Source organism: Octopus bimaculoides, chromosome 4 (genome assembly GCF_001194135.2).
Source record: "Octopus bimaculoides isolate UCB-OBI-ISO-001 chromosome 4, ASM119413v2, whole genome shotgun sequence".
NCBI lineage: Eukaryota > Metazoa > Mollusca > Cephalopoda > Octopoda > Octopodidae > Octopus > Octopus bimaculoides.
Window position 1 is genome coordinate 19,063,394 of NC_068984.1, and position 11,352 is coordinate 19,074,745.

An 11,352-nucleotide genomic window follows, 5' to 3' on the forward strand; every position below is an offset into this window, starting at 1 on the left:
ATATATATGTATATAAAGTAAACAAACAGGGTGCACATTGCACTACATGGATATATCAAGGGTTGAACAGAAGGAATACAAGGAGAAAAATTATTAGATAAAAGCAGAGCAAATGAAAAACTAGAGGAAAACTTAATGGTTGGGAAATTTAGGCAAAAACACGATACATGGAATATTTGCAGCTGATTTCCTCATCAGTCAATGACCCAAACCACTATATCTGGGATCACTGACTGACAAGGAAATCAGCTGCAAATATTCCATGTATCGTATTTTTACCTAAATTTCCCATCCATTAAGTTTTCCTCTAGTTTTCCATTTGCTTTGCTTTCATCTAATTTTTCTCCTTGTTGTGTTCTTTCTGTTCAACCCTTTATATGTGTGTGTGTATATATATATATATATATATATATATATCATCATCATCGTCGTTTAATGTCCGTTTTCCATTCTAGCATGGGTTGGACGATTTGACTGAAGACTGGTGAACTAGATGGCTACACCAGGTTCCAATCTGATTTGGCAGAGTTTCTACAGCTGGATACCCTTCCTAACGCCAACCACTCTGAGAGTGTAGTGGGTGCTTTTACTTGCCACCGGCACGATGGCCAGTCAGGTGGTACTGGCGACGGCCATGCTCAAAATGGTGTATTTTACGTGCCACCTACACAGGAGCCAGTCCAGCGGCACTGGCAACGATCTCGCTTGAATGTCTTTACACGTGCTACCGGCACAAGTGCCAGGAAGGCGACGCTGGGCACAGGTGCCATCACAATTTCACGATATATATATATAAACACACACATACATATATGTATGTGTGTGTGTGTGTGTGTTTGTGTGTCCTTGTTTTGACATCATGTGATAGCTGTAAATGAGTATCACTGTTATGCAAGCAGTGTTGTCCATTTCCAATATTCTTCAAAAACATATCTTGCCATGGGGAAATATTTCCTTACTTGGAAACAAGTGAGGAATGGCAACAGGAAGGCATTGATGTTGTTTCTTCTGTTAAAAAAAAAAACATCTACTGGCTCTGTGCCTTCAAAGACATAGAATAAGAGATTCCTTACTTGAAAAACAGGTAAGGGTTGGTATTATGAAGTACATTCGGCTGTAAAGCAATGGCTGCCTCAATAATATATTCAGCTAACCTATGATGGCATGGAAAAACAGACACAAAAACAAATGAATGAAAAGAAGCAATACACACACACAGACACACATGTATACCACGCTTCTATACAGTTTTTATTTGCTAAATTCCACTTGCAGGTGTTACCCCACATGAGGCTATGAAAGAGGCCATGTCTTAGGTACCATGCAATGAAATTAAACCCAGTACCATGTGTTTGTGAAGGAAACCACTTAACCACACAGCCATGCATGCAACCCATTTATTTTCTTTCTCATGTATTCCTCACTTTACTCCTCTGAAGACTCTATATTTCAAGTGTGACTAGTTATGTAACACATGAAATATGAGAGTAAATACTAATTACAGGGAAATAGTTTAATTAGGAATAAATAATTAATTAAGGTATTTCCCTCCACAACACATGAGACATGATGAATTCAACTAATTAAATAAGAATTGAATAATGGCATGTTCAAACCAGCTTGTTTAGTTGCTGGTTAGTACCATCTCAGTTCTGATAGAGTAGATTTATGATCAGAGGTGTTTCAGTAATGACTATCCAGTCTTTCTGTGAATCAAAGGCGACAAAGTCTAATGTGTCCTTCTGTTTGGCCCTTTAGCATTTAGATTACTCTGTCAAATATAATGCTTATTTATTTACATGGTTTTCAATTACTCATGTATTATCTCATAGCTTTGAAATTTCAATGAGGTTATTGTTTATATTTAGAATGACATTGTGGGATAAGTGTGAGAGTATGTCTGTGCCTAAATGGGAAATTTGAACTTTTTCAAATAGTTTAACAGACTGTTTGCTGCAAGGGTGACAAACATAAGGCCTATAAGCAATGTTTAGTCCATCCTCCAGCACAAATTGTGTGTTTCTCTCTCTCTCTCTCTCTCTTCGTCTTAGATACATCTCCAGAGACGAAGTCAGAATTTAAAGTTAGGGGAGCAAGCAAATCGAAAAAAAAAAAAAAGGCGCCATGACACATGCCAAACAATTTTTAATTCATTTCTCTTATATTACGTGAAATATTTCATTAGTTATATTACATAATTGTATTCTACATTCACTAATTTCATGTTTCAATAACAATGCCATTATGAATGAAACTTCATCTACCGATATATGTGTGATGTGAAAAAGACGAAACTCCACGGGATAGTCCAGTGTTGAGTGGTTATGACGTCAGGGTTTGGTTTGGTTCTTCAGATGTCAGCAGCCACCAACACACATCACAGGAGATTGAATAGACAGTTCAAAAATACGGGAGGTTGGTCAAATAAAATATTGATCCCAGATAGTTTTTTTCCAAGGCCATGCGATTAACAAAAAAGAAAAAAAAACATTCAACTTTTATCGTACAAGTGAACTAAAGAGTTTTTTTTTTAAATGGTTGAAAAAGGTGCCAATTTTGAAAAAAGTGCTCGGGTGGGGGTGGGGGGCGGTCGCTCCTCCTTGCTCCCCTATCAGCTAAGCAATGTGTATCCACATATTCTACGTAGATTCAAAAGCCACTGCTGTCAAACTTCCAGTTGGCCATCGACACACATCAAGATCTGAGACACAAATACGTACCTCTCTCCCTCTCTCCACCCCAGTCTCTTGCTCATCCGAGTTAGTAGATCTTGTGCCATTTTTGAATCGTCATCACTCCTCCTTTTGCCACCCATATTATGTCTGCCCCTTAGATCTTCCGCTAATTACTTATTATGACCCTTCCCATAGACATCATCCTTCTGGAATTGTCTCCCAGTCTATATTCCCATAAGTTATCAACTTGTAGTGATTCAATAAGAAATAAATTACAACAGTCATTGGTGACTATCATTTGCATTAACTGCCCCTTCTTCCAAACCAAATCATATAACAAAAATAGCATTCAAATCTTTCCTAAATAAAACCCCCAATCTTAAAAGCTGGACATATTAGTTAACGCAGTGTTAGATACACTCTGACAAAAATAGATAAAATAATCGTTTCTAACATAAGCTCAAGGCTACAAGTTTCAGAAGAGGGGAACAGTCGATTATATCTGACTCAAGTACTTCACTAACGCTATATTTTATCGACCACAAAAGGATGAAAGGCAAAGTCAACTTTACCGAGGTTTGAATTTAGATCGAAAAGAGCCGGAACAAATACTGCAAGGTATTTTGTCCGGAAACCTTTGATCATAGATTAATTCGATCACGATTGATATGGTTCTAAACAATAACAAACAAGCTGTTAAGGATTAGTTGTCGGAGAAAACTTAGTATTTCAACCTCCACGTACGTACAATTAACCAAGGTAAAACAGAAAGTGAATTTATTTGAAGAAGCAAAACCCAGTAAGCTTAAATGGAGTGTTAAATAGTGAGTTAAGTGGTTTAAGAGTAAGATATTTGATCGTCAAGTAGGAAGAAAGTACGGGTAAACCCCAAAGGAAGGGATAAAGAGAAGGGAGAAAGAGAGACAGAAAGGTGAGTAGATATAAAGATGAGGGGAGGGGAGGAATAGAAGAAGAAAACTATATTGGAGCGTGGCAGTGGATTCTTGTTTAAAAACATAGAAAGCCTCTGGAAATCATGTTAGTATAACCTTTAGTGAAAGCTACAACGAATATCGATGTGTTGCGTGTGTACGTGTGTATGATTTAGATAACAAATAGCGTGGATACTTGGAATATTTTCGGAAGAGTGGCTTGGAAACATAAAGAAGAGGAGAAGGAGAGAGAGAGAAGCAGACAGTCAGAGTTTTCATAATTAAATTGTGTCGGGAGAAGAAACACCAGACTGAGAGGAAGGGGGTGGGGGGACTGTAATTATCATAGAAATATACTTCTGTAGAGTGTGCACGGATGAGAAGAAGGAATTGCGTGTGAGTGAGAACGCGTGAGGATGTGTGAGTATGTGATGGTGTTTGAGTGAAATACGTTGCGCGCGCGCGTGTCCATCTGTTTCCGTGTGCTTTTGTGTGTGTAAGTATGTGTCTGGTTATTTGCCTATATGCCTGCTTTTATGTGTGTGTCTCTTATGCTTGCTTGTATGTATGCGTTTTTCTACTTCAGTGTGTCCCGCTTTATGCTTCGTGTATCTGTGCGCGTGGCTGTGTATTGTGCGTGTGTGCATGCTTACATATGTATGTTTAGTTGTGAATGTACTGTTTTCTTGTGTATATGTATATGTACATATTGACAAAGAGTTTGATTGTGCTTTTGCCTGTTTACTTGAATTTTCTATTCATTTATTTATTCGTTTTATCTACATTTCTTCGAGACTGTTACCTGTGTATGTATGTGTGTATGTGGTCCTGTCATGCCCGATAGCACAGTGTCGTCAAGAAAATGAAAGGTTGGATGAGATGAGTGGAAGTTAACCAGAATATGAAATAATGAGAGATTAACGTATTGTTGATACACGAAGATGAGGGAAGAAGTGTATAGTTGCAAACATGTGCAAACTTGCTAGAGGTGAAAATGATGCATCTAAGAAACCATTTAGTGGACACGATCAACAAAAGGCTAATATTTCGTAGCCGAAGCTAACTGTTTCTCAACTGCTTAATGCTGAGAAAGCTGAAATAAGCACTGACAAACACACCGCCCCGCCCCCCTTCAACGTCCCTCGGAGACAAGAATTTATACAGCTCAATCAGTCCTTACCACCCAACACCATCTACACCCAATACTTTCTCTACTCTTTGGTAAATTTTACAATGCCATTCCCCAAACCAGACAATTCTGTAAGCAGCACACTAGCATAAAGTCAGTCACACATGCACTCCTTGTTTCGACAGTGCGCGCACGCACGCACACACACTCACTTAGAATCTCATTATCCACACCAAATGGATGCATACAACCACTTAACCGAAAACAAGCTACGTTCCAGCTTCACTCTCAGTGGTCTCAAGCTGCAGCCACCATCTCCATCATCACAAAATTTTTAAACTTTATTTCCACTCGGAAATAGAAACAAGTCGTACAATCAAACAACAGGAAACCTCTTTGATTGTTCCAAACTATCGATCAAGAAATTCTCTGCATCAACATATGTACATTAATAGAAAGCTTCATAAAACACTTTTTTTTTTACTACTTTACCTTAAATCTTTGCACCTTTTCAGTGATTAAAAATATAGTTCTACAAAGAGCTAAATAATTCAGTGATCTTCTCTGCAGAATCACATACGAATACTTCGGAAGACTTTGTCACACAGTAAAATAGTTGTCTTTGCTTTTGGCTATGTGAGTCACGAAAACTTTCAGTCAATGGTACTTCACCCAACCCTAAAAACCAGACTGCCAACTTCAACCCAACTCGTGTTGAAAGTGTTCTGATAACTTGTGATGTGTATCTCGTCGTTTCTCCCTCTCTAATATCGACAATTATAACCTGATCGTTGTACCCTCTAATCGCATGTCTTCTTATTCAGATGACAGCATGCTACACTGTTGCAATCAGATCCCAACCTTTAAGCAACCTCAACACCTTCGAAGGAGGATGTGCATACTCCTCGGAAATATTCTGTTGCATCAATTTGTGCAACGCAGATTACCGTACATGGAAAATAAATATCTAACACACAACCTTATCCTCAATACTATCAAACACATTTCACAATTCCTAAATTCCCTACAGATACGTACTAAGTTCAATTTTCTCTGATGAACTCTAACATCACACACACACACACGTCGACCGTGAATAGCAGCGAACTCACTCAAGACGAAATTTTGCCAAAATTCTGGAGAATGGACTCAGACCACTAAGACGATGCACTCACCAAAAAACATCCACATTCCAGACTTCCATTAAAAAAACAATAAAAATAAAACACTGCTCTCCGATCAGTAAACTTCGGCAATGTTACTTTCTTTTTTAATCATTTATCCGCCATACAGCTGTTCTCTTCTTCACCCCTCTATCTTTATCTAGATAACACAAAGGTCTCTGTTTATCTGCATTAAGTAGAGTGTTTATATTATCTATGTAAACTTTGATTCTCAATTATTTCATCTATTTGTTTTCTTCTAGATACTCCGTCTGTGCCTTACTCTTAAATCTTGCCTTCTCTCAGTTTTATCTAAAATTTGCTTACTTAAAAACTCAACCCCAGTTCAAAATCAAAACTGACCATATTAACTTCACTCGGTTAAGTTCATAAAAGTCTGATGTTCTACCGCTTAGAGCTCGGCAAACAAAACTTGTTTTCAAATAAAAACGAGAACCAACTTAAGATGTAGCGAAAAGAGAGTTTTGATGTTTATAATTTTTTCGAGGATCACTATGAATGTAATTAGAAATCAACCAGGAATTGGCACTAAGTTATTAAACGAGCCAACGAGGGTACCGTTGCCTGTACACTCAACTTGCTAGAAATAACAGACAAATCCCATTTCAATAAAAGGTGGTGTATATTGGATAACGTAGCTCTACATACCCCCTATCTGGAAAAAGACAGGATGGTAATGGCTGGAACGCCTTTAATAGTTGTTATTTATTTATTTTTTATCAGAACTGATTTGGGAACTAAACAACAACAGCCTGTTGTCAGAGGTGCATTGAAAAACAGGTACTACTCATAATTAATTGAAACAAGCCTCTTGGTATTTCTTAGTTATCGATGAAATTTCTAAGGTTTTTTTTTATCAATGATGTTTTCATTTTTATAATAGTTGTGCCCACTGAAGTTAGCGATTACTCGTTGGTCACAAAATCAATATTGAAGCAGTGGAAAAATGGTTCTTCGCTTTCATCTTGGTCTTTTTACTTTAGCTTGTTGATGTCAAATATGATATGCAGTCACGGTTTCTTTCAGTACACGCCAATGCTCACTAGCATAGCTGGAGAATGGAGCGTAGGGGCGGTCCGCCCCAGGCGGTACTTTTGGGTCTGCTGAAGGTAATATATGTTTTTTGTGGGGTCCGGGGCGGCAAACGGAAGGGCTGCCTCGGGTGACATACACTCTAGCTACGCTAGTACCAATGCTGACGGTCTTCAGCTACAAGTAGTTTGGAGGGGATATTGAATAATTTGACATCGAAACCTTGGTTTTGATGTATATGCGATGAAAATCAAGAATGAATCCTAACTTCGAGTGAAGATTTTTTTCTCGACATACAGCACCCTAAACCGAAGTATCCACACATCTATAACCATAATCTATGACCTACAATAAGCTGACTAGAATGCTGTACCAATTTTAACAGAATTTTATCAACAAACCACTTCCAATGTATTTTTTCGGGCATGCAAGATGTTTTACCCAAAATAGAAAAACCTCTTAAAACGATTATTTATAGCGAACGAAATGAAAGTTTTATCCTTAACCTATCTCGGCAGCACTTTATTCAACTCCTGTTCCCTCGAAGAAAAACATTGGTAATTGACAGCAAGCAGCTCATTTCGCAGTGTCTTTCACAACCGTTGTCTGAGTCTCAAAATAAGCCTTGGTGATTAGGCTGTTGTACTCTCGCACTGCTCTCTGGCTGTTTAATTTGGACAGCAAATACGTCAAAATACATCGAGGCCAAACTGCGATTGGTCAGAAACAACAAATATGCTGGCCCCACCCACCAAAAAATATATAAATTAAGAAACTTTCTTTGTAGCCACATGGTTTTGGGTTCAGTCCCACTGCGTGGCACCTTGGGCAAGTGCCTTCTACTATATCACCGGGCCGAATAATGCCTTGTGAGTGAATTTGTGGAGGCCCGTCGTGCATATATATATATATATTAGTGTGTGTGTGTGTGTCTGAGCCCACCTCCCACCACTAGACAACCGGTGTTGGTTTGTTAATGTCTCTATAAGTGTGGTTCGGCAAGAGACCGATAGAATACAGATTTTTTTAAAAAAAGTATTGGCATCTGTTCGACTAAATCTTTCATAGCGGTGCCCCAGCATGGAGAAAAGAAATACAAATAATCACTGAAAAACATCAACTTTGATGGCTAGGGTAGCTGCTCTCAACTCACGAATACCATGCGTTCGCAAAATATTAGAAGAAAGTTTGTTTTTTTGTTTTTTTATTTTTACCACCCCACTCTTTATTCATGAAAAGATAAGCTAGTCTGCATCCGTATAGTTCATTCTTATCGACAATGTTAGATAAGGGAAAACAGTTTAAAAACCATCTTAATTTCATTACACGTGCTAATTTTTTGGATTTTTCTGCAGGCCTCAGAAACCAACCCTACACCACCGCCTATCAGAAACATGGGACTAGGGTATGTACAGATTACAGACACACCAATGCCTAACAGAGACACCACACAAAGAGAATACTTTAAAAAATCAAGAATATCTGGTAGTAAAGTTTAATCGTAAAAGATTTAATATGTGCAACTTTAAAAAATGCTTAGCTATACAATTTAGAGTAATTTCTCTTCATAATTTATTTTTCAAAATTCAACGTTAAACAACTACAACGGTTTCTCTAGAGGCTTTTTGAAGTAAACTGTATAATTATTTAATCAGACTGAGAGTTTAATTACAAATCAAAACTGCTGGAAAAAAAAATTGTAGAAATCTCTGTCGAAGAATCGTTTTCTTTTCCTGTGTATGAAAGATCTTATATCAGTACGTGCGTCACCGAGAGAGCATTGGTGGGAGAGAGACGGAATTAGACGAGAGGGTAAAATGAGAAGAGAAAGAAAGAGTTGATTATATATATATATTTTTTAATGCAAAATTGAGGAAATGAGTAATTCACATTGAGAAGTCCTATGTTGTATCATATTACCAAAACTTTCCATGTATTGATCAGGTCTCATTTGACTGAGGGCTGGGGGTACGAGCTATATTATTTTACTTAGCCGCTACAAAATATCAGTGAGTAGAAGATAATTTTAATGGGGGTTCATTTTTTTGTTTGTTCTTTTTTTAATGGTTTAAATTAGAGTAGAATAGGAATAACCTTAAGCCATTTTCAGACCCTCCGAATGTGATGAGAGAAAGTGGGGGTGTTATTCTCAGACTGGCAACTTGGCTCGAATGCTTCCAACAGAGTGGACTTCGCTAAAGGCACCCAACGGCTAAGTGATGGTATTAAACAAGGCGGCAAATTAAGTCTACAAGTGAAGAACAGGTACAAATAGGTTTCTGTCTACTCAATTTCACACATAAAGCTTAGATAGATTCGAGGCTATAGTAGGACCAAACACGAAACCACGAGAGCGAAGCGAATTTATGAGCCACGCAACCTGTCTTAAGTCAATTCAACGAATGACTCATATAAAAATACTTTTTTTTTACAAATCATTGGTATAAAAAGAGAGGAAACGGTGAGATCAAATTTTACTTTCTAGTAGAAAACACTTCCTAAGGCAGTGCTCCGCAACCGGTGTGTTACGATACGATGCTAGGTGTGCCGCAGTGTAACCCGTATATAATTTTTGGGGTTTGACGGGCAACATTTGTTTTCTTAACGAAACACTTTCAAACTTGGGACACTGGTAGAATGTGTCATATAAAACAATTTCTTCTCTTAACCTTCTTAACAAAAAATTGTACATCGCAAGTTTATTTCATGTTAAAGTTGTCCGTATTTCTGTAATTTCAACCAATCAGTGACGTCTATTCAGCTGAATACAGTTACTGTTGTTCGGTGTCAAAACCCTAAAGCTAAAACCAGTACAAACGCATGAACGATGTCATAAATAAGAGTAACACGAGTAGTTGTTGACAAACAACGGGACTAATTTTATTCAAGGGAAAAGATCCCATGACACCGTTACGGCATTAATTGTTTTCACCTCAATAGACGTCAGTGATTGGTTGAAATTACCGAAATACGACAATTTTTTACATAAAATAACTTCGAATACAACATTTTTTATCTGTTCTATACCACAAAATATACAAATATTCGAAGTTTGAAAGTGTTTCGGTACCAAAAACACTACAAAAAAAATGTTACCCGTCAAACCCCAAAGATCCTAATTTTTTAAATATTTTTAGTTTCGGTGTGCCGCCGAATTTTGAAAAGATTAATACGTGTACCGCAAGTGAAGAAAGGTAGCGGAGCACTGCCATAAGGTACTGCACAATGGAATCGAAGTTGATACTACGTAGTTGCAAAGCTGATTTCAGAACCACACAAACATGCTTGTGGCCCGATAAACAGAGTTCAGTAACGCTGCACTAACACCTTGCATAACGTTTGCAAAACTATTTGAAAGTTGTTGGAAGAAATTTAACAAGATTCAAACTGTTGCTAAGAATTTGATTGAATGTTTTATATTTTTTTAACTTAAGTTATGCTCACTTACCTCGTCGTCCTCTAACTACTCCCGTGTCTTATTTTTTTAGTTAAGGTATTCCAAGTGTTGATACACCATTTCCAATGTTTTTTTTCTCGTTATGGAATTTCCAGAGATGGGATAGTGCGCCATTCACGCAGACAATTTTCCTACTTCACCAGTTGATTATAACACCCAAAACTGCATACCAAAAAAATCGCCACTTATATCTTCCACTCAAAGCTCAAACTAAATATTAATTGTGTTAATCTTACTAGTTGTCAATTAGGCCAGTTGTTCCTTGAGTTATTTTGTGGTGGAACTTTGTACATTTTCCCAAAAGCCTATATCTATATTTTAGTCAATACTTCCACCCTAATTTATAAGACTTTAAATGAAAAATAAATTGTATAAAGAGGATTTATTAATAAAAACACGTTATTTTAAAAAATAATGAATATTTTGGTACTTTTTGGTTATCTCACCCCCATTAAAAAATTGGGTTATCTCCCCAAGTTTTATGAGAAATATTGGTACTTTTGGTTTTCATTCCCTACAAATACGTACTAAGATACGTAACCACTACGCCATATGCCCACTCCTCTTTGGTCCCAACAACAACAGAGAGTTTAATCTCGCATCTAGTATTTCAAGGCCGTTGGAAACCCATTAACCACCTTGAATCAGTCTCTTTTAGTCCTCAGACACTAACAGAACTGGCAGGTCGATAAGAGTCGTCGTGCGACTTACTAACCCCAAGATTCCGAGTTCGATTCCAATAATAATAACAACATCGAAAAATAACTTAGGAATGAGAACCCAGGTTCGAAATTTCCCCAAGACACTTGAAGAAGGCTGGAGGGTATATCAGCCGAAACGTTTGTGTTAACAACAAACAAGATGAGGACAAATATCCGTCGAATATAAATAATGTAAACAAATAGCTTTTTATTAAATTTTATCAAAACAAACCTTATATTAC

General features: G+C 37.4%; 1 protein-coding gene across 4 annotated transcripts in view; it reads right to left on the reverse strand.

Moving 5' to 3' along the window:
* The window catches only part of LOC106881469 (protein O-mannosyl-transferase TMTC4), a 119,142-nt gene that overhangs the window by 92,945 nt on the left and 14,845 nt on the right, over positions 1 to 11,352 (reverse strand). The window contains exon 1 of one of the 4 annotated variants that reach the window (XM_052966927.1): positions 10,401 to 10,588. The exons of 2 other annotated variants lie outside the window; for them this stretch is intronic. The gene's annotated coding sequence lies outside the window, so the exon portion shown is untranslated. Of the gene's footprint in view, positions 1 to 7,458; positions 7,558 to 10,400; positions 10,589 to 11,352 lie in introns of those variants that run through there. One more of the 4 variants, XM_052966926.1, reaches the window with a different exon arrangement.